Source organism: Salmo salar, chromosome 16 (genome assembly GCF_965601325.2).
Source record: "Salmo salar chromosome 16, fSalSal1, whole genome shotgun sequence".
Lineage (NCBI taxonomy): Eukaryota > Metazoa > Chordata > Actinopteri > Salmoniformes > Salmonidae > Salmo > Salmo salar.
In genome coordinates, this window is record NC_138306.1 from 25,702,976 (window position 1) to 25,728,943 (window position 25,968).

At 45.6% G+C, this 25,968-nt stretch overlaps 1 long non-coding RNA gene across 1 annotated transcript; it reads right to left on the reverse strand.

Annotated features, from left to right (window-relative positions):
* Positions 1 to 13,773: 13,773 nt before the first annotated feature.
* Positions 13,774 to 25,966, reverse strand: LOC123727802 (uncharacterized). Its single transcript, XR_006759702.2, has 2 exons — positions 23,982 to 25,966; positions 13,774 to 15,049 (listed from the first exon to the last, which is right to left on the reverse strand). It is a non-coding gene; the product is annotated as an uncharacterized LOC123727802 (long non-coding RNA).
* Positions 25,967 to 25,968: the final 2 nt, after the last annotated feature.

The window sequence follows — 25,968 nt, forward strand, 5'->3', positions numbered from 1 at the left end:
ACCACCGGCCTGAGGAGAGACACATGGAACGAGGGGTTAATACGGTAATTGGGTGGAAGTTGTAACCTATAACAAACCTCGTTCACTCTTCTCAGGACTTTAAATAGCCCCACAAACCGCGGACCCAGCTTCCGGCAGGGCAGGCAGAGGGGCAGGTTTCGGGGTCGAGAGCCAGACCCGGTCCCCCGGTGCGAACACCGGGGCCTCACTGCGGTGGCGATCTACGTTCTCCTTTTGGCGCATCACGGCCTGCTGAAGGTGAACACGGACAGCTTCCCATGTCTCCTCCGCGCGCCTGAACCAGTCGTCCACTGCAGGAACCTCGGTCTGACTCTGATGCCAAGGCGCCAGAACCGGCTGGTACCCCAGAACGCACTGGAAGGGAGAGAGGTTAGTGGAGGAGTGGCGAAGTGAGTTCTGTGCCATCTCAGCCCAGGGCACGAACGCCGCCCACTCCCTCGGCCGGTCCTGGCAATAGGACTGCAGAAACCTGCCCACATCCTGGTTTACTCTCTCCACCTGCCCATTACTCTCGGGGTGAAACCCTGAAGTAAGGCTGATCGAGACCCCCAGATGTTCCATGAACGCCTTCTAGACGTGAACTGGGGACCTCGATCAGACACTATATCCTCAGGCACCCTGTAATGCCGGAAGACGTGCGGAAACAAGGCCTCCGCAGTCTGTAGGGCCGTAGGGAGACCGGGCAGAGGGAGGAGATGACAGGACTTAGAAAAACGATCCACAACGACCAGGATCGCGGTGTTACCCTGTGAGAGTGGAAGATCGGTCAGAAAATCTACCGACAGGTGCGACCAAGGCCGTTGTGGAATGGGTAAGGGGTGTAGCTTACCTCTGGGCAGGTGCCTAGGAGCCTTACACTGGGCGCACACCGAGCAGGAGGAAACATAAACCCTCACGTCCTTAGCCAAGGTAGGCCACCAGTACCTCCCGCTCAAACAGCGCACTGTCCGACCGATCCCAGGATGACCAGAGGAGGGTGACGTGTGGGCCCAATAGATTAACCGGTCACGAACAGCAGACGGGACGTACAGACGCCCAGCAGGACACTAAACGGGAGCGGGCTCTGCACGTAACGCCTGCTCAATGTCCGTGTCCAGCTCCCACACTCCCGGCGCCACCAGGCAGGAGGCAGGGAGTATGGGAGTGGGATCCATGGGCCGCTCCTCTGTGTCATACAGCCGAGACAATGTGTCTGCCTTCACGTTCTGGGAGCCTGGTCTGTAGGAAAGGGTAAACACAAAACGGATGAAAAACATGGCCCACCTTGCCTGGTGAGGGTTCAGTCTCCTCTCCGCCCGGATGTAATCCAGATTATGGTGGTCAGTCCAGATGAGAAAATGGTGTCTGGCCCCCTCAAGCCAATGTCTCCACACCTTCAAGGCCTTTACGACAGCCAACAGCTCCCGGTCCCCCACGTCATAGTTTCGCTCCGCTGGGCTGAGCTTCTTCGAGAAGAAGGCACAGGAGCGGAGCTTCGGTGGCGTACCCGAGTGCTGAGAGAGCACAGCTCCTATCCCAGCCTCAGATGCGTCCACCTCCACTATGAACGCCAAAGAGGGATCCGGATGAGCCAGCACGGGAGCCGAGGTAAACAGAGCCCTCAGGTGACTAAAAGCCCTGTCCGCCTCAGCTGACCACTGCAAGCGTACCAGGCCCCCCTCCAGCAGTGAGGTAATGGGAGCCGCTACCTGACCAAAACCCCAGATAAACCTCCGGTAGTAGTTGGCAAACCCTAAGAACCGCTGCACCTCCTTTACCGTGGTGGGAGTTGGCCAATTACGCACGGCTGAAATGCGGTCACTCTCCATCTCCACCCCTGAGGTGGAAATGCGATAACCTAGGAAGGAGACGGACTGCTGGAAGAACAGGCATTGCTCAGCCTTAATGTACAGCTCATGCTCCAACAGGCGACCAAGCACCCTGCGCACCAGGGACACATGCTCGGCGCGTGTAGCGGAGTATATCAAAATGTCATCAATATACACCACTTCACCTTGCCCGTGCAGGTCCCTGAAAATCTTGTCTACAAAGGCTTGGAAGACTGATGGTGCATTCATCAACCCGTACGGCATGACGAGGTACTCATAGTGCCCTGAGGTGGTACTGAAAGCCGTCTTCCACTCGTCTCCCTCCCGGATACGCACCAGGTTGTAAGCGCTCCTGAGATCTAGTTTGGTGAAGAAGCACGCCCCGTGCATTGACTCAATCGCTGTGGCTATGAGCGGTAGTGGGTAACTATACCTCACAGGGATCTGGTTCAGACCCCGATAGTCAATACACGGGCGCAGACCTCCCTCCTTCTTCACAAAAAAAGGAACTCGAGGAGGCGGGTGAAGTGGAGGACCGAATGTACCCCTGACGCAGGGATTTGGAGACATATGTTTCCATAGCCTCCGTCTCCGCCTGTGAGAGGGGATACACGTGACTCCTGGGGAGTGCAACGTCTACCAGGAGATTTATCGCACAATCGCCCCTGTTGATGGGGTGGTAATTGAGTTGCCTTCTTTTTGGAGATGGTGAGAGCCAAATCGGCATATTCAGGGGGAAAGCGCACGGTGGAGACCTGGTCTGGACTCTCCACCGTAGTAGCACCAACGGAAACCCCTAAACACCTCCCCGAGCACTCTCGCGACCACCCCGTGAGAGCCCTCTGTGGCCAAGAAACAGTGGGGTTATGACAAGCTAACCAGGGTTGGCCTAGCACCACTGGAAACGCAAGAGAGTCAATAAGGAAGGGACTAATTCTCTCCATGTGACCCCCCTGCGTCACCATGCCCAGAGGAGCGGTGACCTCCCTAATCAACCCTGACCCTAATGGTCGACTATCTATTGCATGAACAGGCAAGGGCACAGCCACAGGAATAATGGGGATCCCAAAACTATGGGCGAACGCTCTATCAATAAAATTCCCAGCCGCGCCTGAATCGACGAGTGCCTTATGCTGGGAATGCGGGGAAAACTCAGGGAAAGTGACATACACAAACATATGTGCAACAGAGGGCTCTGGGTGAGAATGGTGCCGGCTCACCTGGGGTGACGCCAGAGCGCCCTGCCTGCTGCCTCGATACCTAGAGGAACCAACCCGGCACCAACCGGCCGTGTGACCTCTGCGGCCACAGATGGTGCACGAGCTGGAACCCCCTCCGGTCTCCCTGTGCACCACCCCTCCCAGCTCCATGGGTATCGGAGAGGGGGTGCGTGGGGATGGAACAAACAGACCCCGATCTGAACGTCCGCGGGTAGCCAGCAGGTTGTCCAGCCGGATGGACAGATCCACCAGCTGGTCGAATGTGAGGGTGGTGTCTCTGCAGGCCAACTCCTGACGGACATCCTCGCGCAGACTGCAGCGATAATGGTCGATCAGGGCCCTGTCGTTCCATCCAGCACCGGCAGCCAGGGTCCGAAAGTCCAAGGCGAACTCCTGTGTGCTGCTCGTCCCCTGCCTCAGATGGAAGAGGCGCTCACCCGCCGCTCTACGCTCGGGCGGGTGGTCGAAGACAGCCCGGAAGCGGCAGGTGAACTCCTCAAATTGGTCCAACGCTGCATCTCCCTCTCTCCACATGGCGTTGGCCCACTCCAGGGCTTTCCCGGTGAGGCACGAGACGAAGGCGGACACCCTCTCACGACCCGAAGGAGCCGGGTGGACGGTTGACAGGTACAAGTTCAGTTGTAATAGGAACCCCTGGCAGTTCGCAGTCGTCCCATCGTATTCCTGGGGAGGGAGAGGCGAATCCCACTGGGACCAGGAGAAGGAGGAGTGCTTAGTGGAGACCCCGGTTGTGCTGGTGGAGGCGATGGGAGAACTACTTGTCTCTCCCAGCGGTCCATTGTCTGGACAACGCTGTTCATGGCAGGACCAAGATGGTGGAGCATTGCTGCGTGCTCCCGGACGCGCTCCTCCACCCCTATACCCGGGGTACCTGCTCCTGCTGACTCCATAGGTTTGGTCCGGAATTCTGTAATGCGTGCGTACTGGCGGCAGAGAAGTCAGGCGCAGGAGAGCAAAGACTGTGTTACAACAGTGCAGTTTAATAATAAAAATCACTGTGAACAAAAACAATAAATAAATACAATGGGACAAAACCCTTCGCACGCCAGAAATAACGTGCACAAACTCTTACAATCAACAATTCTGGACAAGGACATGGGGGGAACAGAGGGTTAAATACACAACATGTAATTGATGGAATTGAAACCAGGTGTGAGGGAAGACAAGACAAAACCAATGGAAAATGAAAGGTGGATCGGTGATAGCTAGAAGGCCGGTGACGTCGACCGCCGAACGCCGCCTGAACTAGGAGAGGGACCGACTTCGGTGGAAGTCATGACAGAATAAGCTTTTTGTGCGTATGGGATCTTTTATTTCAGCTCATGAAACATGGGACCAACACTTTGCATGTTGCGTTTATATTTTTGTTCAGCGTACTGTATATAATGGTTTTATTTCATGGGGAACTGAGGTCTATATGTTCTGCAACACATTCTACTTCACCCACGCCATTGGTCCCTTTAGCAACTGATAATGCAATAAATGCCAATAATGTAATAGTATAGGTGTGCGACGGGTATGTTTACCCATGTTTATTTTATGTACGTTGTTTTTTTGGAGTTTGTTTTTATAATATTAAACTACTCCAGTTACACCAAGTTGATTTCTCCTGCGCCTGACTTCCCTGCCACCTACACACATGACAATGACATTTGTTTTGGAGGTGTTCAGAACAAGGTTAAGGGCAGAGAAAGCTTGTTGGACACTAAAAAAGCTTTGTTGTAGAGCGTTTAACACAAAATCCGGGGAGGGGCCAGCTAAGTATAAGACTGTATCATCTGCATATAAATAGATGAGAGAGCTTCCTACTGCCTGAGCTATGTTGTTGATGTAAATTGAGAAGAGAGTGGGGCCTAGGATCGAGCCTTGGGGTACTCCCTTGGTGACAGGCAGTGGCTGAGACAGCAGATGTTCTGACTTCCACTCTTTGAGAGCGGTAATTAGCAAACCAGGCCAAAGACCCATCAGAGATACCAATACTTCTTAGCCGGCCCACAAGAATGGAATGGTCTACCATTCGTTAAGCAAATGTTTACTCCTGAACTTATTTAGGCTTGCCATAACAAAGTGATTGAATACATATTGACTCAAGACATTTAAGCTTTTCATTTTTAATCAATTTGTACACATTTCAAAAAACATGATTCCACTTTGATATTATGGGGTATTATATGTAGATCAGTGACACAAAGTCTTTATTTAATCAATTTTATATTCAGGCTGTAACACAACAAAATGTGGAAAAAGTCAGGGGATGTGAAGGCCAGTGTGATAGGCCTACTTCTATTTTTTTCAAACCAAAGGAAAGGAATAGGTTATCCCTTTCATGGTCAATAACAAGAGAAAAACAACATAAAAAGCACTTGCCATCACTGTATTAATTGAGAATAAAATGAATTTGATTATTTAGGCATTCAGGAAATGTACATTCCACCTTGAGATTCAGTTCATTAATTTCATTATAATTGGAAATAATGATTAAAAGGTGCATAATTGTGGGCTTCGCGCACATAGCCTGCGTGTTTGTCTCTTTTTTATAAACTCGGCAATTGCCCATGTTTATTCAACATTCATTAACATTATTCATTGTACTTTCTATGGGAGAATAAAAAGAAAAGGATAATCGACACGTGATGATATCATGTTTCCCACATTGATAACACATATTCTTCAATTCATGTCAATTCCCCCATTATCATGCCTTAATTTGGGCAAAAGTACATTTATGTATTTTTTAAGAAGTAAGGGAATAATAACTGTGTGCTTACAATTTCAGAGTCTTAGGCTGTATGACATTTGATCTCTCCCAGTCTTTTTCCACATATGGGCCATATATATTCTTCCCACCCATTCAGGCCATAATAGCGAAGATGGCAGCAAGTAGTGTGGAAGAAATAGAGAGAAGGTTGGAGAAGCAACAGCGGTGCTGGAGTGCGATCAATATGGGTGACCGTTCTGATGATATGGAGCGGGAGGATGAGGGTCAAGGATCTGAATGGTCTGTAGTGGACAGACATAGGAAGAAGAGAGATCATGATACTGAAAGCAGTGGTGCATCTAGTGTAGGAAGCAAAAGAGGGTCAAAGTAGGAAGCAAGAGTATTAATGTGTCGGAGTGGAATGTTGTGATGGTGTTTGATGAGACCACTGGGCCTCATGTACGCCCTATCCAACTAACTAATGTCGTAGAGAAAGAGACAGGTGAAGTTAAACTAGCCCGGTTCATTGGAAATGGTAGATTGCTCATATTTTGTGGTAGTCAGGCTCAGCAAGGGAAGATTCTGTAAATGGAAAAGCTTAATGAGAAGAAGATTAAAAGCCATGTACCTCATGATTTTTGCAAGGTTGAGGGGAGCCATCACTGGGGTCCCAATATCTATGTCCACAGATGATATTGAAGAAAATGTGAAGGGAGGCAGACTGATTGAGGCCAAAAGGTTGATCAGTAGGAAAGAGGGTCAAAGAAGTGAAAGCTTATCAGTGATGCTGAGGTTTGAGAAAGTTTTGCTGGGAAAAGTACAGATAGGAATTCTTAGTATCAATGTTAGAGAATTTGTCCCATATGCACTGCAGTGTTTTAAATGCCAGAGAATGGTACATGTATCTGTTCAGTGTAAAGGAAAGAAATGATGTGCCAAGTGTGGAGGGGAACATGATTACGGTGAATGTGGAAGCAATGTGAAGGTTAAGTGCTGTAATTGTGGGCGAGAACACAGTGCAGCATTTGGTGGATACCAGGTGCAGAGAGAGGCTAGAGAGGCTCAGAGATATAGGTTCAGTCCTGATGTATCATATGCAGAGGCTATAAGACAGATTGGTATAACTACAGTGTGTACTCATGGAGTTTACATGGATGTTTCTGTAGTAAGGGGAAGCTGGTGCTTCTGATGGTCCAGGCATGGTTTCGAGGCCTGTTCAGAAATCTTGCGCTCATTAATGTGTGGTGTCAAAGGACACTTTGATAATGAATAAAGTTGACTTCATATCTTTTATTGGTAAGGTTATCCTACACGACCCGGGTTGTGGTAAGCAGAAATGCCAGGTTGAAGGTTATTGTGGAGACGGCAAAATAAATATTGGGGGTAACAGATGTTACTGTTGAAATGGTTGTTGACGTGCTGAACAATCCTAAGGCTAGAGTGTTTCAGCATGATATAGATTGGTTAATGGGGTAGAGGGGTTGGGGAAGGCTGTTGGGAGAGGGTGTGGTAGAAGTTTTTCAGGATTTATTTGGTTTTGAATTTTCATGGCAGTACAGAATTGAGCAGATCATGATTGATCGTACAGTACATTCCAGCACAGTAGGTGGCGGCATGCACTTTAAACGTTTGTTTGAGGACCGCCATGATATCGTAGAAGGAGGAAGAAGACGAAGAAGAAGGCCTTTATAGCTTATGGAGCATTCAGAAACAATTGTCCTGGTCATAGCAATCATCATGTTGTCTTGTTCACTTGTCAGTTCCTTACTTAAACAAATAGATCATGGATATAGCCTACCAATTAATGGGTTGTCATTTAGGCTGCATATATGGTCATTAAAGTGTTATTCTTTGAGACAGATCGACTGGGTGGTGCTGTGATTGTCTTTTCAATAAGCGTGTGAGTGAAGGCATTAACAACACGTACCTTTCTCTATTGTGTCTGATGTGGTGGGGTGTAATAGTCCATCGTTCACCTCATTCCAGTAGCCTAAACAGTTCAATAGTCCCGTACCCCATCTGTCCTACATCATCTGTTAAGAGGCTGTCCTGTAGTCTACACATTTCATTAATTGCTATTTCAACCATTCTCCTTGTCCATGTTATCCAGGATTCAGGTAGCTTCTTTTGCTGATTTCAGTGTGACATCTCTTTCCTTCCGCTGCTATTTGACCTGTAGTTGTGCGCTGGGGTACACCAAAGTGAACAGGATTCATTTTTCCCCATTGCTTTTTCCTTTATTGGGGTCGAATTCTCTGCGTTTCATAGAGTTGTCTGCTCATGTCGTTGTTGATGTAGATTCGATGGCCCTCAAACATCAAAGGTCCGACTCCCGGCTTTTTGGCTTGGATGGCCAGCCGTAGAACTTTCTCTTTGTCCCTATAGTTAAGGAACATAACAATGATGCCCCTTGGTTTGCTGCTTCTGTCCCCTCTTGGGCCGCATTATTTGATGTGCTAATTTAGATGTGGGAGCCAGTTTAAAGTTCTCCTGGCCCAGTCCAGTAGTTGTGGTAGGTAGTTGACTTTTCCAAGAATTCTTCCATTCCGGTTGTTCAACAGCTTTCAGGGAAAATTTACAAAACAAAGATTTGAACGACAAAAGATTTGAACGACGACAAAGTCCTCCATCCTTTTTAGTCTTTCGGTAAGCCCTGCTGTTTTTGTTCATCCATGGTTTGCTGAAGCTTTTCGTGTGATTTTCTCCAGGGTTAACCCGGATTTCGGACTCCACGCATTTGCCCAGGTCAGTCATAGCAGTTATATCAGTTCTTCATCTGCTTAGGCAGTTTCTCATTGCCAGTGCGTATTTCTGTTAATAGTGTCTCTAGACTCACTTTAGTCAAGTTGTCAGCTACTTGATCACATTGTTTCGTAGTGTTTGTTTGTCTCTATTTCTCAATTTAGTATTTGCCTTAACATGCCGTTTCTAACATAAACTTTCAGTTATTTCTTGACTTTCGAGTTGAGTTTCCTTTTCGAGGCATATTTTTTGTAAAGAAAGGGAATATAGTACCACAGTATGAATCCAAACAGAGGTCAAACAGGGAAATGTTTCCAATCGTTTTTCCACCATTCATTTTTCCCATAGTGGACTTTAGAAACACTTCAAATAAAGGCTGTGTTTCGTGTAGGCTTACCCTGGCATGAAGTTTTGATAACAGTGTAAATCTCTCCAGGACAAGGTGACTTTTCTCAATATACTGAATTTGCCTGTATTTGTTAATGTGGCTACCATAAAGAACTACAAATGTCATGATGATCTGGACGAGACTGTTGAATTGAGGCAAAGTTAAGAATCTCTGGATTAACTATCTAATGTTAGCTAAATGTAGTAATGAATAAATTGGCTACATTTCTTTAAATAGGCAATTCTGTGAACTGTCCTGTGCACCTTCACCCGACTACCTCATGGTCACCATACAATAAATTATTGTTTTCTATAAACATTGCATTGGAGACGAAATATAGTTTACATGTTGTCAACAATCTAAACCAACACCATCTGTTTTGCCCCATAGTTGCGCGTCAGTTTTGTTGCTAAACATCCAACCCGTCTATTGAGCAGCGTTGCTTTATGAGCTAGGTCGTGGAGACCAACTACAGTGCTGCGCAATTTGTAGCAATTTCACCAATGCAGGCAGTGACTCTACCTCCGTCAGCGATGCCGTTTGCTTTTACCGCTGTGACACTTTTTTTGGCCATGAGCCCAGTGTGAACCGACATTGGTTGTTGCGTCACATCGCCTGAACAAAGAAACGCACCCAGAGTGGGGTGTGTGTTTGTGTGCATCTGTCTGTGTCTGTGTCCCTCCTGTTTGCTAGGTGGATTTGTCTGGGTATAAACATAAAGCCTTGTTCTTGTCACCTGGTTAGTTTGTCTCCAGAGGGATGTTAGGAGAGGCTGGTATTTTATTCTGTCAGCACACAGATATCCATTCCATCCTAGGAACCTATTTTCTAATTCCTGCCAAGGACCAGAGGGCCACTTTCAAGGTTAGGCCTACATGGCAGGCTGAGTGGCCAAGCCCATTTCCATCTCTCATTCCACTCCTAACCCCCACTCCTAGGAAGAGGGAGGCATTTAGGATACAGAAAATCCCACTAGATTACCCCATGTAACACTTGGGATAGGATAGGAACCAGATAGGATGAACTTTAATATCCCCAATGGGAAAATTGTCTTGGACACATAGTACTGCTGTATACAAAAATAGACACTGGTCATTACACACTCAACATAATACATACATTGCACGATACTCCATCATACACATTGTACGCTTTTCATATAGCCACATACATAATACATATTGCAAATCTCCCTTACATTATGTTAGTGGCATACTAACACAGCTCACTTACTTATTGCTGTTTAGGTATTTAATAGACATGGGAATTAAAGAGTGCTTATACCTGTTAAGCTTACACATAGGAACACTATAGCGTCTGCCTGAGGAGAAGTGAAACGGCCGTCGTGGTGAATGGACCAAGGCGCGGCGGGTACGTGAATGCTCATGTTTATTTTACAAAATAAAACACGAAAACAATGAACGGCCAACAAACAGTCTTGCAGGCAACACACAGCTATGCAAAGAACAACTTCCCACAAAACCCAAACAAAACACACCCCTCTATATAGGACCTTCAATCAGAGGCAACTTGGAGAAGCTGCCTCCAATTGAAGGCCAAATCAATAAACTAAACATAGAACTACAAAGACTAGACTAGAACATAGAAATACACTAACATAGAACATAGCCCAAAAACCCCGGAAAACACTAACCAAACACCCCTCTACATAAACACACACCCCGAACCACATAAAACAAATACCCCCCTGCCACGTCCTGACCAAACTACAATAACAAATAACCCCTTTACTGGTCAGAACGTGACAAGAAGAGCTGATACAGAGTGAAGTTCATGGGAGGATTCTGAAATAATTTTCTGCACTTGGTAACAGTCTGGTTAAACATAGTCTGCAGAGTCTGCCTCACACCCATAACCTTCATGGCAGTTTGTGTCAGGCGGGAAATTTAAGATTTCAGTCGGACTTGGTATTCTGGGCCAGACGGAATACCAGGGCACGTTCTCTAAGCCTGCGCAGACCACCTGGCAAGTGTCTTCACAGAAATATTCAGTCTCCCCTTGTCTCAGTCTGTAATCCCAACATGTTTCAAGCTGATCATTATTGTTGCTGTTCCCAAGAGCTCCAAGGTAACCTGCCTACATGACTATAGCCATGTAGCACTAACAGCTGTAATTATGAAATGCTTTGAAAGGCTGGGCATGACACACATCAACACCATCATCCCAGACACCCTAGACCCAATCCAATTCACATACCACCCCAACAGATTCACAGATGACACAATGTCAATTGAACTTCACACTGCCCTCTCCCACCTGGACAAGAGGGGAAATAACTATGGGAAAATGCTGTTCATAGTATACAGCTCAGCATTTAACACCCTAGTCCCCTCCAAGCTCATCACCAAGCTAGGGACCCTGGGACTGAACCCCTCCCACTGCAACTGGAACCAGGACTCCCTGACGGGCCGGCCCCAGGTGGTGAGAGTAGGCAACAACACATACACCACGCTGAGTCTCAACACGTGGACCCCTCAGTGGTGTGTGCTTAGTCCCCTCCTGTACTCCCTGTTCACCCACAACTGTGTGGCCACTCACGACTCCAACACCATTATCAAGTTTGCTGACGACACAACGGTGGTAGGTCTGATCACAGATGGGGATGAGACAGCCTACAGGGAGGAGGACAACAACCTCTCGCTCAACCTCAGTAAGACCAAGGAGCTGATTGTGGACTATAGGAGAAAGAGGGGAGTGCACGCCCATACACATTGACAGAGCTGTTGTGGAGCTGGTCGAGAGCTTCAAGTTCCTTGGCATCCACATCACTAAGGACTTAACATGGTCCACACACATGCGCATAGTCGTGAAGAGGGCACGACAGTGCCTCTACCCCCTCAGGAAACTGAAAAGGTTTGGCAGGGCCTTCGGATCCTCAAAAAGTTATACAGCTGCACCATCGAGAGCATCTTGACTGGCTGCCTCACAGCTTGGTATAGCAAATGCACTGCCCTTGACCGCAAATCGCTACAGAGGGTGGTGCGGACAGCCCAGTACATCCAGGACCTCTATATCAGGCGGTGTCAGAGGAAGGCCTGAAAAATTGCCAAAGACTCCAGCCACCCAAGCCATAGACTGTTCACAATGCTACCATCCTGCAAACGGTACCAGGCTCAGAGACAGCTTCTTACCCGCAAGCCATAAGACCGCTAAATAGCCAGACTGCTACATAGTCAATTAATAGTACCCAAACTATCTGCACTGACTCTGTCTCTCACTGACCTTACGCACACGCACTAGACTATATATACACACCATATACACACCATATACACACACTCACTCACACACACTACATTAACACTCCCACACAAAACCCTCAGACATTCACATACACATGCACACACACGCATAACAGACACGCATAAAAAACACGCATACCGACACATCAAACACACATTACACACACACTCACAGACTTTTACACTCATCATTTGCTGCTGCTACTCTGTTCTTTATTTTACTCTTATTTTTATCTATCCTGATACCTAGTCACTTTATCCTGCAATCATGTACATTACATATCTACATCAAAAGCCTTGTACTTTTGCACATTGATCTGGTAGTGGTACTCCCAATATATAGCTCCACATTGATCTGGTACTCCCTGTATATAGCTCCACATTGATCTGGTACTGGTACTCCCTGTATATAGCTCCACATTGATCTGGTACTGGTACTCCCTGTATATAGCTCCACATTGATCTGGTACTGGTACTTCCTGTATATAGCTCCACATTGATCTGGTACTCCCTGTATATAGCTCCACATTGATCTGGTACTGGTACTCCCTGTATATAGCTCCACATTGATCTGGTACTGGTACTCCCTGTATATAGCCCCACATTGATCTGGTACTGGTACTCCCTGTATATAGCTCCACATTGTTCTGGTACTCCCTGTATATAGCTCCACATTGATCTGGTACTCCCTGTATATAGCTCCACATTGATCTGGGACTCCCTGTATATAGCCCCACATTGATCTGGTACTGGTACTCCCTGTATATAGCCCCACATTGATCTGGTACTGGTACTCCCTGTATATAGCTCCACATTGATCTGGTACTGGTACTCCCTGTATATAGCTCCACATTGTTCTGGTACTCCCTGTATTTAGCTCCACATTGATCTGGTACTCCCTGTATATAGCTCCACATTGATCTGGGACTCCCTGTATATAGCTCCACATTGATCTGGGACTCCCTGTATATAGCTCCGTTCTTGTGTATTTCATTTTATTCCTCTTGTGTTACTATTTTGTTATTATTTTTAAACTACACCAGTTGTATTCGGCGCGTGACAAATCAAATGTGATTTAAAATGACCAAACCAGACTGTGATGCCATATCTCAGGATAGTCTAGAACTGCATGGTAGAACAGGAGCATTTCTTTCAGACACTCTCTACTTGGACCTTCCAGCTAAATACATTGTCCATACATGTATGTAAACCTAGGTACTTGTACGGACTAACCTGTGCTATGTTGGCATTGCGGACAACCACAGGCACATCGTCACCGACAGATTGAGGTCAAACGCCATCTCTTCCGTTTTCTTTACATTAACGATGAGATGGTGCTCATCACAACACTTGACAAGCCTTTGGATCTCTGACCTGTACACAGTAGTATCAGCATCTTGATACATCAGACCAAGAACGTCGGTATCATCTGAAAACTTGACATTGTAATTATCAGGATTACCGCCGGTGCATTCATTTGTGTACAGTGTGAAAAAGATGGGAGAACCCACACAATCCTTCGGGGCCCCAGTGCTAATGTCTCAAGACTCAGAGAGTGTACCTTTAACTCTAACCTGCTGAGTCCAGCTAGTCAGGAATGAGTGTTATCACGTTTGTAGAGACTGCCTTTATTTATGATCATAAACAGTAAACACTGTGGATGCTGGAAAAAGCATAAATCACCGGGGAGGCTACATCATGATAGTATCAGAGAAGTCAAAACATTGTGTTGAGAGAATGAATTACTGTTTCCAGAGATATGCATGTCAGTCTAAGCACTGGAGATTAGACAGGGTTAGACTGTGGCTTGGTAGTAGGGGCTGGGATGTGACTGGGTTAGTTTGGGCTGGGATACAGGACTTTGAGAGAAGGCTGGGGCTGTGTTAGGTTGGGGTATAAGGAAATGAGAGCACTGAGGCTAGGTAAAGCACAGGGTTGTGTTGAGTCTGTCATGTGAATGATCTATGGTGTGGCAGCGGCTGGGGGGGAGACATGGAGAGGAACAGGCAGCAACATTGTGTTGAGGACAGACATAGTAGCAGAAAGGTTACTGAATAAATAGAACAGTACAACAACAACAAAAATAATGCATGAAATGAAATGTATGTATTCACTACTGTAAGCCGCTCTGGATAAGAGCGTCTGCTAAATGACTAAAATGTAAAATGTAAACACAGTGGAACATCTGCTGTTGACCAAACATACCCCAGGCACTTCTCAGTAGACTACATTCTCACTCACACACACAACAACAACGTAGTCACTCACTCACCCTATAGCACACAAAACACTCCTCAATCAATCAATCAATAAAATGTATTTATAAAGCCGTTTTTTACATCAGCCGACGTCACAAAGTGCTATACAAAAGCTCAGCCTAAAACCCCAAACAGCAAGCAATGCAGATGTAGAAGCACGGTGGCTAGGATAAACTCCCTAGAATGGCCAGAATCTAGGAAGAAACCTAGAGAGGAACCATGCTCTGAGGGGTGGCCAGTCCTCTTCTGGCTGTGCCGGGTGGCGATTATAACAGTACATGGCCAAAATGTTTAAACTTTCATAGATGACCTTCAGGGTCAAATAATAATAATCACAGTGGTTGTAGAGGGTGCAACAGGTCAGTACCATAAGAGTAAATGTCAGTTGGCTTTTCATAGCCGATCATTCAGAGATAGAGACAGCAGGTGCGGTAGAGAGAGAGAGAGAGAGAGAGAGAGAGTCGAAAACAGCAGGTCCGGGACAAGGTAGCACGTCCGGTGAACAGGTTAGGGTTCCATAGCCGCAGGCAGAACAGTTGAAACTGGAGCAGCAGCATGACCAGGTGGACTGGGGACAGCAAGGAGTCATCAGGCCAGGTAGTCCTGAGGCATGGTCCTAGGGCTCATGTTCTCCGAGAGAGAGAGAAAGAGAGAGAGAGAATTAGAGGGAGCATACTTAAATTCACACAGGACACCGGATAAGAAGGAAAAAAAATACTCCAGATATAACAGACTGACCCTAGCCCCCCGACACAAACTATTGCAGCATAATTACTGGAGGCTGAGACAGGAGGGGTTGGGAGACACTGTGGCCCCGTCCGACTAATACCCCCGGACAGGGCCAACCAGGCAGGATATAAATAAAATAAAATACAATTTATTTATATAGCCCTTCTTACATCAGCTGATATCTCAAAGTGCTGTACAGAAACCACGCCTAAAACCCCAAACAGCAAGCAATGCAGTTGTAGAAGCACCCACCCACTTTGCCAAAGCACAGCCCCCACACCACTAGAGGGATATCTTCAACCACCAACTTACTACCCTGAGACAAGTCCGAGTATAGCCCACAAAGATCTCCCCCACGGCACAAACCCAGACAGGAAGATCACGTCAGTGACTCAACCCACTCAAGTGACGCACCCCTCAAGTGACGCAATTAATGTGTTATGGGTTGGATGGAATGATTTATATACAAATGTACAGTATTTGTGGCCGGAGGCAAAGTACAAAGGGGGCCTGTCTCTGAGATAGAATGCTTCCCTGTGGCTCAGTTGGTAGAGCATGGTGTGTGCAACGCCAGGGTTGTGGGTTTGATTCCCACAGGGGGCCAGTAAAAAAAAAAAAAAAAATGCATGAAATTAAATGAAATGTATGCAATCACTACTGTAAGTCGCTCTGGATAAGAGCGTCTGCTAAATGTTAAAAATGTTAATGTTAAAATGTTTCTATAAGAGTGAGATAAGTCCCAAGCCAAAGGAACCAAAGCAGGCCCGGAGTAGTGACCCAGAAGATGGTAATTGTAGAAGGAGTCAAAGGGACCAACGCAGGCCTGGAGTGGCCCTGAACTAGATGGTCATCGTGCAAGGAGAGCCCTGCTGGGCCCTGCGTTGGGTCCGGTTAAGGTGGTGAACTTTACTGTAGCATTGGCAGGAAAAATGCCTTTTAAGACTATGGCCAACAATGTTCTATGAATCTTAATGGATCAAATGCTTGCACTGTTGGGTTTGTGGTGATAGCTATGAGAACCGTTCCAAACAATCAGAAGGATCTGAAGGTTCTGTTTAAGAGACTACAAACCTCCTGTCTCTTGCTGACATTACTCACACTCAGGCACCTGCCTCCAGGTTCTTTAGTGTGTTTTCCCCTGGGTATGGAGTTTCATGTGCCCTAGACCAAATCTCTAGACACTCAGAGAAAATTGGAAATGTTACTCGAAATGCCCTGAAACAATTGAATGAGGAATTAAAAGATTTGCGTAAATTGGCTCCAGCGACGCCCCTCAGCCCGGAGCCTCCAGCGACCCCCCCCCCCCCTCAGCCCGGGGCCTCCAGCGACGCCCCTCAGCCCGGGGCCTCCAGCGACGCCCCTCAGCCCGGGGCCTCCAGCGACGCCCCTCAGCCCGGGGCCTCCAGCGACGCCCCTCAGCCCGGGGCCTCCAGCGATGCCGCACAGCCCAGAGTCTTCTGAGCTACGCCCAGAGCCAGAGCCACCTCCGTAGTGGGAGGATTGGGAAGGGGGGGTGTAGCACAGGGACCGTCATTGACGGTGGCCACCCTCCCTTCCCTCCCTTTAAGTTTGGGGTTGTTTTTGTGGGGTTTTGGAGGTGCATTCGGGGTCTGCACCTTTGGGGGGGGGGGGGGGGGTACTGTCACGTCCTGACCAGTAAAAGGGATTATTTGCCATAGTAGTTTGGTCAGGGCATGGCAGGGGGTGTTTGTTTTGGTGTTTTTGGTTTAGGTTCTATTTCTATGTTTAAATGTAGTTTTCTATTTCTATGTTGGGTTTTTGGTAGGACCTCCAATTAGAGACAGTTGGTTGTCGTTGTCTCTAATTGGAGGCCATATTTAGTTGAGGTTTGTTTCACTTGTGTTTTGTGGTTATTTCCTGTATAGTCTGTGCACCTTATGGGACTGTTTCGTCGTTTGTTTCTTTTGTTTAAGTGTTATTTCTAATAAATTAAGAAGATGAGCACTTTACCCGCTGCGCCTTGGTCCTGTCCTTACGACGCTTATGACACTGAGTTCGCTCATTAGTTTGCACTATATAAATCAAAGATTTTTCCGTGATGAAATCAACATAACATTTTTAATGCATCAAACCAAAACAAATCTTGCAAGATCGAGTCGGCGTAAACTTTTCAGATCAGTGCCGTGCGTGTGAAGTTATTAACCCAGTTGTAGATAAGTATAGGTCAGCAATGAGGAGTTACTGCTTCCTACAAGAGCACAAAACGTGTAGGCTACATTTCAAGCTGTCTTCGAAAAGACAGTCAGATAAAAAGCTTATGCCTTAATTAAAGGGGAAGTGTTTTATTTTGAGACAGGCTTGAATATGCAAATAAGCAAATAGGCAGAGGGGTAACCTACATTGTCTAATTTTCTGTATGGTAATAATTATTAACTGTATTTTGTAAAGTGTTTTTTTGCATCATACAACACAATGTAACTCAGTCACCTATTTGGCCCATGGTGTTACAGAACAATAATTTTTTTAATCATTAATGTCAAGCCCTTCATAATGTAAAAACGTTTTTAATGCAATGTAGGCCTGCATTGAACACAACATATAGGCTACTGTAGGCTATATCATACTAGAATGACGCCAGAGAGGATGGCTGACGTGCTCCTAACCAACTGTGTTATTTTGTTCATTTTTTTAGCGTTGTTTGTAACTTGTTTTTTTTTACTTATTTTGTACATAATGTTGCTACTACCATCTCTTATGACCGTAAATAACTTCTGAACATCAGAACAGCGATTACTCACCACAAACTGGTAGAAGATCTTTCCTTTAACGAGTCCGACTGTCACGACTGTGTGTAGGAACGGACCAAAGCGCAGCGTGAGTTTCGTTCCACATCTTTATTATATTGTGAAACTTAGCCAAACAAACAATAAACTATAAACAAACAACAAACCGTGACAACAGAGGTGCAACATGCACTAACTCAAAATAATCTCTCACAAACACAGGTGGGAAAAACAACTACTTAAATATGATCCCCAATTAGAAACAACGATGACCAGCTGCCTCTAATTGGGAATCATACAAAAAACCCAACATAGAAAAAAGAAACTAGAACACAACATAGAAAAAATAAACTAGATAAACCCCCAGTCACGCCCTGACCTACTCTACCAGAGAAAATAACAGCACTATGGTCAGGACGTGACAGTACCCCACCCCCCCAAAGGTGCGAACTCCGGCCGCAAAACCTGAAACCAAAAGGGAGGGTTGGGGGGGTGTTTAGTGTTGGTGGCGGCTCTGGTGCAGGACGAAGAACCTTCTCATCCTGCGGATCCGCCAGCATTGCAGGCGGCTCTGGTGCAGGACGAAAAACCCTCTCATCATGCGGATCCGCCAGCATTGGAGGTGGCTCTGGTGCAGGATGAAGAACCCCCTCATCCTGTGGATCCGGAAACATTGTAGGTGGCGCTCTTAGTGGCCGGGGACTTTAATGCAGGGAAACTTAATTCCGTTTTACGAAATTTCCACCAGCATGTTAAATGTGCAACAAGAGGGGAAAAAAACTCTAGACCACCTTTACTCCACACACAGAGATGCGTACAAAGCTCTCCCTCGCCCTCCATTTGGCAAATCTGACGATAATTCTATCCTCCTGATTCCTGCTTACAAGCAAAAATTACAGCAGGAAGCACCAGTGACTCAGTCAATAAAAAAGTGGTCAGATGAAGCAAATGCTAAGCTACAGGACTGTTTTGCTAGCACAGACTGGAATATGTTCCGGGATGCTTCCGATGGCATTGAGGAAGCATCCCGGAATGGCTATGCCCTCTGACGAACCATCAAACAGGCAAAACCTCAATACAGGACTAAGATCGAATCATACTACACCGGCTTCAACGCTCGTCGGATGTGGCACGACTTGTAAACTGTTACAGACTACAAGGCGAAGCACAGCCAAGAGTTGCCCAGTGACACGAGCCTACCAGACGAGCTAAATTACTTCTATGCTCGCTTTGAGGCAAGTAACACTGAAACATACATGAGAGCATCAGCTGTTCCGGACGACTGTGTGATCACGCTCTCCGCAGCCGACGTGAGTAAGACCTTTAAACAGGCCAACATTCACAAGGCCGCAGGGCCAGACGGATTACCAGGACATGTACTCCGGGCATGCGCTGACCAACTGGCAAGTGTCTTCACTGACATTTTCAACCCCTCCTTGTATGAGTCTGTAATACCAACATGTTTCAAGCAGACCACCATAGTCCCTGTGCCCAAGAACACTAAGGTAACCTGCCTAAATGACTACCAACCCATAGCACTCACGTCTGTAGCCATGAAGTGCTTTGAAAGGCTGGTCATGGCTCACATCAACACCATTATCCCAGAAACCCAAGACCCACTCCAATTTGCATACAGATCCACAGATCATGCAATCTCTATTGCACTCCACACTGCCCTTTCCCACCTGGACAAAAGGAACACATACGTGAGAATGCTATTCATTTACTACAGCTCAGCGTTCAACACCATAGAGCCCTCAAAGCTCATCACTAAGCTAAGGACACTGGGACTAAACACCTCCCTCTGCAACTGGATCCTGGACTTCTTGACGGGCCGTCCCCAGGTGGTAAGGGTAGGTAACAACACATCCGCCACTCTGATCCTCAACACAGGGGCCCCTCAGGGGTGAGTGCTCAGTCCCCTCCTGTACTTTCTGTTCACTCATGCCTGCATGGCCAGGCACGACTCCAACACCATCATTAAGTTTACCGATGACACAGCAGTGGTAGGCCTGATCACCGACAACAACGAGACAGCCTATAGGGAGGAGGTCAGAGATCTCACCGTGTGGTGCCAGGACTACAACCTCTCCCTCAACGTGATCAAGACAAAGGAGATGATTGTGAACTACAGGAACAGGAGGACCGAGCACGCCCTCATTCTCATTGACAGGGCTGTAGTGGAGCAGATTGAGAGCTTTAAGTTCCTTGGTGTCCACATCACCAACAAACTAACATGGTCCAAGCACACCAAGACTGTCGTGAAGAGGGCACGACAAAGCCTATTCCTCCTCAGGAAACTAAAAAGGTTTGGCATGGGTCCTCAGATCCTCAAAAGGTTCTACAGCTGCAACATCGAGAGCATCCTGACTGGTTGCATCACTGCCTGGTACGGCAATTGCTCGGCCTCTGACTGCAAGGCACTACAGAGGGTAGTGCGTACAGCCCAGTACATCACTGGGGCTAAGCTGCCTGCCATCCAGGACCTCTACACCAGGCGGTGTCAGAGGAAGGCCCTAAAAATTGTCAAAGACCCCAGCCACCCCAGTCATAGACTGTTCTCTCTACTACCGCATTGCAAGCGGTACCGGAGTGCCAAGTCTAGGACAAAAAGGCTTCTCAAGAGTTTTAACCCCCAAGACATAAGACTCCTGAAAAGGTAATCAAATGGTTACCCGGACTATTTGCATTATGTGCCCCCGCAACCCCTCTTTTTAGGCTGCTGCTACTCTTTGTTTATCATATATTCATAGTCACTTTAACTGTACATTCATGTACATAGTACCTCAATTGGGCCGACCAACCAGTGCTCCCACACATTGGCTAACCGAGCTATCAGCATTGTGTCCCACCCACCACCCGCCAACTCCTCTTTTACGCTACTGCTACTCTCTGTTCATCATATATGCATTGTCACTTTAACCATATCTACATGTACATACTACCTCAAACAGCCTGACTAACCGGTGTCTGTATGTAGCCTCACTACTTTTATAGCCTCGCTACTGTATATAGCCTGTATTTTTACTGTTATTTTATTTCTTTACCTACCTATTGTTCACCTAATACCATTTTTGCACTATTGGTTAGAGCCTGTAAGTAAGCATTTCACTGTTGTATTCGGCGCACATGACAAATAAACTTTGATTTAGTGTTGCTTGTAGAGTTGATAATTTCTTACATATATTTTCAAAGAAGCTTGGATCATCATTATTTGGACTGTATAGGTTAATAAAGCATATCTGTTTATTGTCCAATAAAATATTTAAAATAATCCATCTACCTTGATGATCTGTTTGGACATTTTGCACATTTGGATCAAAATTACTGTTCATTTCTGCCCATGGAAGAAATATATTTCGCAACCCAGTCCTTTTTCCACAAAACTTCATCTAAAATTGTTGAATGGGTTTCCTGTAAACAATAGATATTATATTCCTTCTCTTTTAACCAGGTAAATACTGATCGTCTTTTCTTATTATCTGCTAGGCCATTACAGTTGTAACTGGCTATACTTATTTCACCATTTACCACAATGAGACACAACTTTCAATTCTATTTATCAAAATATATGTTTGTAAACGTACCATTAAAAAGTAACATGATGATTGAGTGTCTATATAGCTGTACCATGATATTTGCATTGCTACTAAGTAAACCTCCAATTGGTCTTCACTATTCCACCCGCTAAAAGCCCTCCTCATCCCGAGTTGGGTTGTCATCCCAATGCCGGCAGACCACCCCTGACCCCCCCTTATCGCATAGCCCTGACAGACTGGGATCCATCCTTGGAAAAGAGCACACAGTGCCATTTACAGAACAGAAGTAGATCAACCACCAAATGCATTTCCATTGCTCTCACCTCGATTTGTATTATATATAGCCATCAAAAAATATATATATTTTAAAAATCCTGTTTCTTATTTTCCAAAATTAGCTATTAATATTTGTAGTAATGTAGGCAATTTATGCAAAGGATTTTACCTCTCACCAGTCTCGCCATTACGAAAATGACATTATTACAAGCAATAATTATATTAGCAAACAATTATTGTGAATCATCCTTTATTGTCCCGAACATCTTTTACTCCTTCGCAACAGTTGTGGGATACGCACTGCGGCAGACCAGGGGGTTTGGTCAAGACGTTTACCCAGATCAGACACGGACAGAGGATTAGCTCAGTTTCAAGGGTGTTTATTTAAATAATAGATCAAAAAGAAAAGGATAGGTCTCCCCAATGAGACCCTCTCCGGGATGCCGTCTTCTGGTATTCCGGGTGTGGCTGTGTCCTGTCGGGCACAAAACTGAACTCCCTCTTCTTACCTCTGCAACTGTCAACAATACCACGGGAGTCCTTTCTTTTCTTTTCTTTCTTTCTTTCTCTCTTTCTCCCCACCCCCTGTGTGGGCCTTGCACAGCTGGTGAGCAATCTGCCCTTGATTACTCACCAGCTCCCAATCAGCCCCAATTAGTCCTGGCTGGAGAGCCCGTCCAGCAGATGGAGCCATCGCCTCGTGATGTATACTCCATCTGTTACCAGGCCTCGACGAGTCTCCCCCTGGTGGCTGACCTGCTGTACGCCACAACACATACACCCACACGATCATGCACACCTAAAGCCCTTTCCCACCACACAATCATAGGCTCACATTCTCAACAGTTGCACCATCCCAGAGCCCAACTTAAGAAAGGTCTTGATTTACGAATGCATATACAGTTGCAGTTGTATGAGAAGGCCTGCAAGACTGTGCAAAAAAATGGGCAGAAATGGCGAGATTTTATTAACCATTGTCACGTCCTAGATGATGGATGTCAGATGTACACCTTTTCCCTGAAAACACTCACAACACGGTCCCCCGTATTGACCATATTCCCAAGCATCTCCATGCAGTCAGACTTTTGATTTTGTGCCACCAGGGCCACAATAATATACCCCCTCTCTGAATGTCCGAGTGTGACCCCCTTCCCATGGGTTACTGCAGCTAGTGTTGCCAGCACTGCTACTGCCTGGGTGGGGGCACCCCACCGGAATCCCCACCGGCTAGGTACAAGGTCGTCAAGGTTCTCATAGCAGCTTTGAGAATTTCCTTGTGTAGTATGCTCTCCCTTCAGGGGGCTTTGGCTTTGCAGGACCAACCCTGCCAAGCAGGCTCAGAACCACTACAGGACCAACCCTGCCAAGCAGGCTCAGAATCTTGAGGGGGCAGTGCTGCTCTAGGTCTCTGACCGCATTTTGGCTGCATACAGACCGCTTACAGCAGGCCCATAAAACAGTTAGGGACTTCTCCTTAGTATCTGGGTCATTCAGGTTGGTGTCTAGGGTATAGGATTGTGGACTGTTCCATCAATATAGGATCATAAATAAATAAATTAGATATATAATTTATTTTAAAAATGTAGTTCCCCATGATAGGACAATAAATAAATTAAATGTATAATTTATTTTAAAACAGTTCCACCATGATAGGACAATAAATAAATAAGACATAAAATTCATTATAAAAGTATATCCATCATCTGAACAACATTGAAAGCTCTCACACCCCGGCTCACAGCAATACATTGGCTCTGGGATATGCAACCATTTCCTTTCTCACTCAATGCCACACTTTCCCAAACATAACAAAACAAATAAAAAATAAACACACACCAAACGTCTTCTGTTTACGGACTTTTTATCCTCACCATGTTGAATTAGTGCTTGTGTGTTCCAATTACTTATATTTGAAGATATATAGAAATGCTATATTTTTTATTGTATTGTTACAATCCATATCCGGGCTAGAATTGTTTCATTATTTTCCTCGTCTATAAGAACTTTGTAATTTTTAAAATAACCATGGAGTAGTCTTTGTGTCTCTGAACAACTGGTTATTAATATATAGTTTATCAACGACGAGAGCTACTCGTTTCCCTTTTCATCTATTATCCTTGAAAATTGGATACAGAACTTTACGCCGTTCTGCAATTTCCTTCGAGAACTGGTCATTCATGCCAATTTTGGTCCCAGCAAGTCTTTTACCCAGGGTTTTAACCATTATTTTATCTTTTAAAGGAAGCAAATTTGGCAACGATTGGACGTTCATACCTTTGCCCTCTCTGTCCGAAGCAGTGTACACGTTCGAGTTGGGTTTTGTCGATATCTTCGAGTGGAATCTGAAGCGCTGTAAGGAGGAACTCTCTAACTACAGATTCAGGAACTTCTCTTTCTTTATCTTGGATACCTGTAAGTACCAGATTCTCTCTCATGGATCTAGTCTATATGTCAAGTAAGGCTTCTCTCAGAACGGTGTTCTCCATTTTAACCTCCCTGGGCAAGCGTCCCACCCCTAATCAACAGCCAGTGGAATCGCGTGGCGCGAAATACAAATACCTCATAAATGCTATAACTTCAATTTCTCAAACATATGAGTATTTTACACCATTTTAAAGACAAGACTCTCGTTAACCTGTTTAGGATAGGGGGCAGTATTTTCACTGCCGGATAAAAAAAACGTACCCGATTTAATCTGGTTATTACTCCTGCCCAGAAACTAGAATATGCATATAATTGTTTGATTTGGATAGAAAACACCCTAAAGTTTATAAAACTGTTTGAATGGTGTCTGTGAGTATAACAGAACTCATATGGCAGGCCAAAACCTGAATCTTGAGGGGGCAGTGCTGTTTCATCAGACCAGAGGACATTTCTCCAAAAAGTACGATCTTTGTCCCCATGTGCAGTTGCAAACCGTAGTCTGGCTTTTTTATGGCAGTTTTGGAGCAGTGACTTCTTCCTTGCTGAGTGGCCTTTCAGGTTATGTCGATATAGGACTCGTTTTACTGTGGATATAGATACTTTTGTTGCTGTTTCCTCCAGCATCTTCACAAGGTCCTTTGCTGTTGTTCTGGGATTGATTTGCACTTTTCTCACCAAAGTACGTTCATCTCTAGGAGACAGAACACGTCTCCTTCCTGAGCGGTATGACGGCTGTGCGGTCCCATGGTGTTTATACTTGCGTACTATTGTTTGTACAGATGAACGTGGTACCTTCAGGCGTTTGGAAATTGCTCCCAAGGATGAACCAGACTTGTGGAGGTCTACATTTATTTTCTGAGGTCTTGGCTGATTTCTTTTGATTTTCCCATGATGTCAAGCAAAGAGGCACTGAGTTTGAAGGTAGGCCTTGAAATACATCCACAGGTACACCTCTAATTGACTCAAATTATGTCAATTAGCCTATCAGAAGCTTCTAAAGCCATGACATAATTTTCTGGAATTTTCCAAGCTGTTTAAATGCCCAGTCAACTTAGTGTATGTAAACTTCTGACCCACTGGAATTGTGATACAATTAATTATAAGTGAAATAATCTGTCTGTAAACAATTGTTGGAAAAATGACTTGTGTCATGCACAAAGTAGATGTCCTAACCGACTTGCCAAAATTTGTGGAGTGGTTGAAAAACGAGTTTTAATGACTCCAACCTGTGTATGTAAACTTCCCACTTCAACTGTATATACAAGGTCCTGTGATACTCCTAATCTTATTGTGAAATAGAAAACAACATTTTGCATTTTTAACTGACATGTTCAGGTTGTACTTTCCAATTACAAAAGTTTTCTCATTTTGGGGGAGCTGTAGAGAAGGCACAGTGTTGCATAAAAAATGGTTAACTTGCTCAAAATATCTCCAAAAGCGTTTGGGTGCGGGATCCTCTTAAGTGTAATCCATAGAAAATTAAATGGACAGCGCTTTGAAGGACACATACAATAGGCACAATGTCACATCCAAGAGTCAGTAGTAGAGCTCTGGCAATCCCTCTGGTGAATACAGGGCTTCATAATGCACATTGCTTTAAGGGAAATATCCCCATCCAGTACAGTAAGCCCCCCCAAGCCTGAATAATAGTCACTTCTATCAGAAGTCATCCCTCTTTCCCCATCTTAATTAATTATATTAATAAAACCATGTTTTAAACTGAAATACAGTATTACACTGTTAGAGTAAAGTGTAACATTGGTGCATCCTGTCATTGTCAATAAATAAGCAAGGCCCTGATTACATACAAATACTGTGTGATCACTGATATTTAACA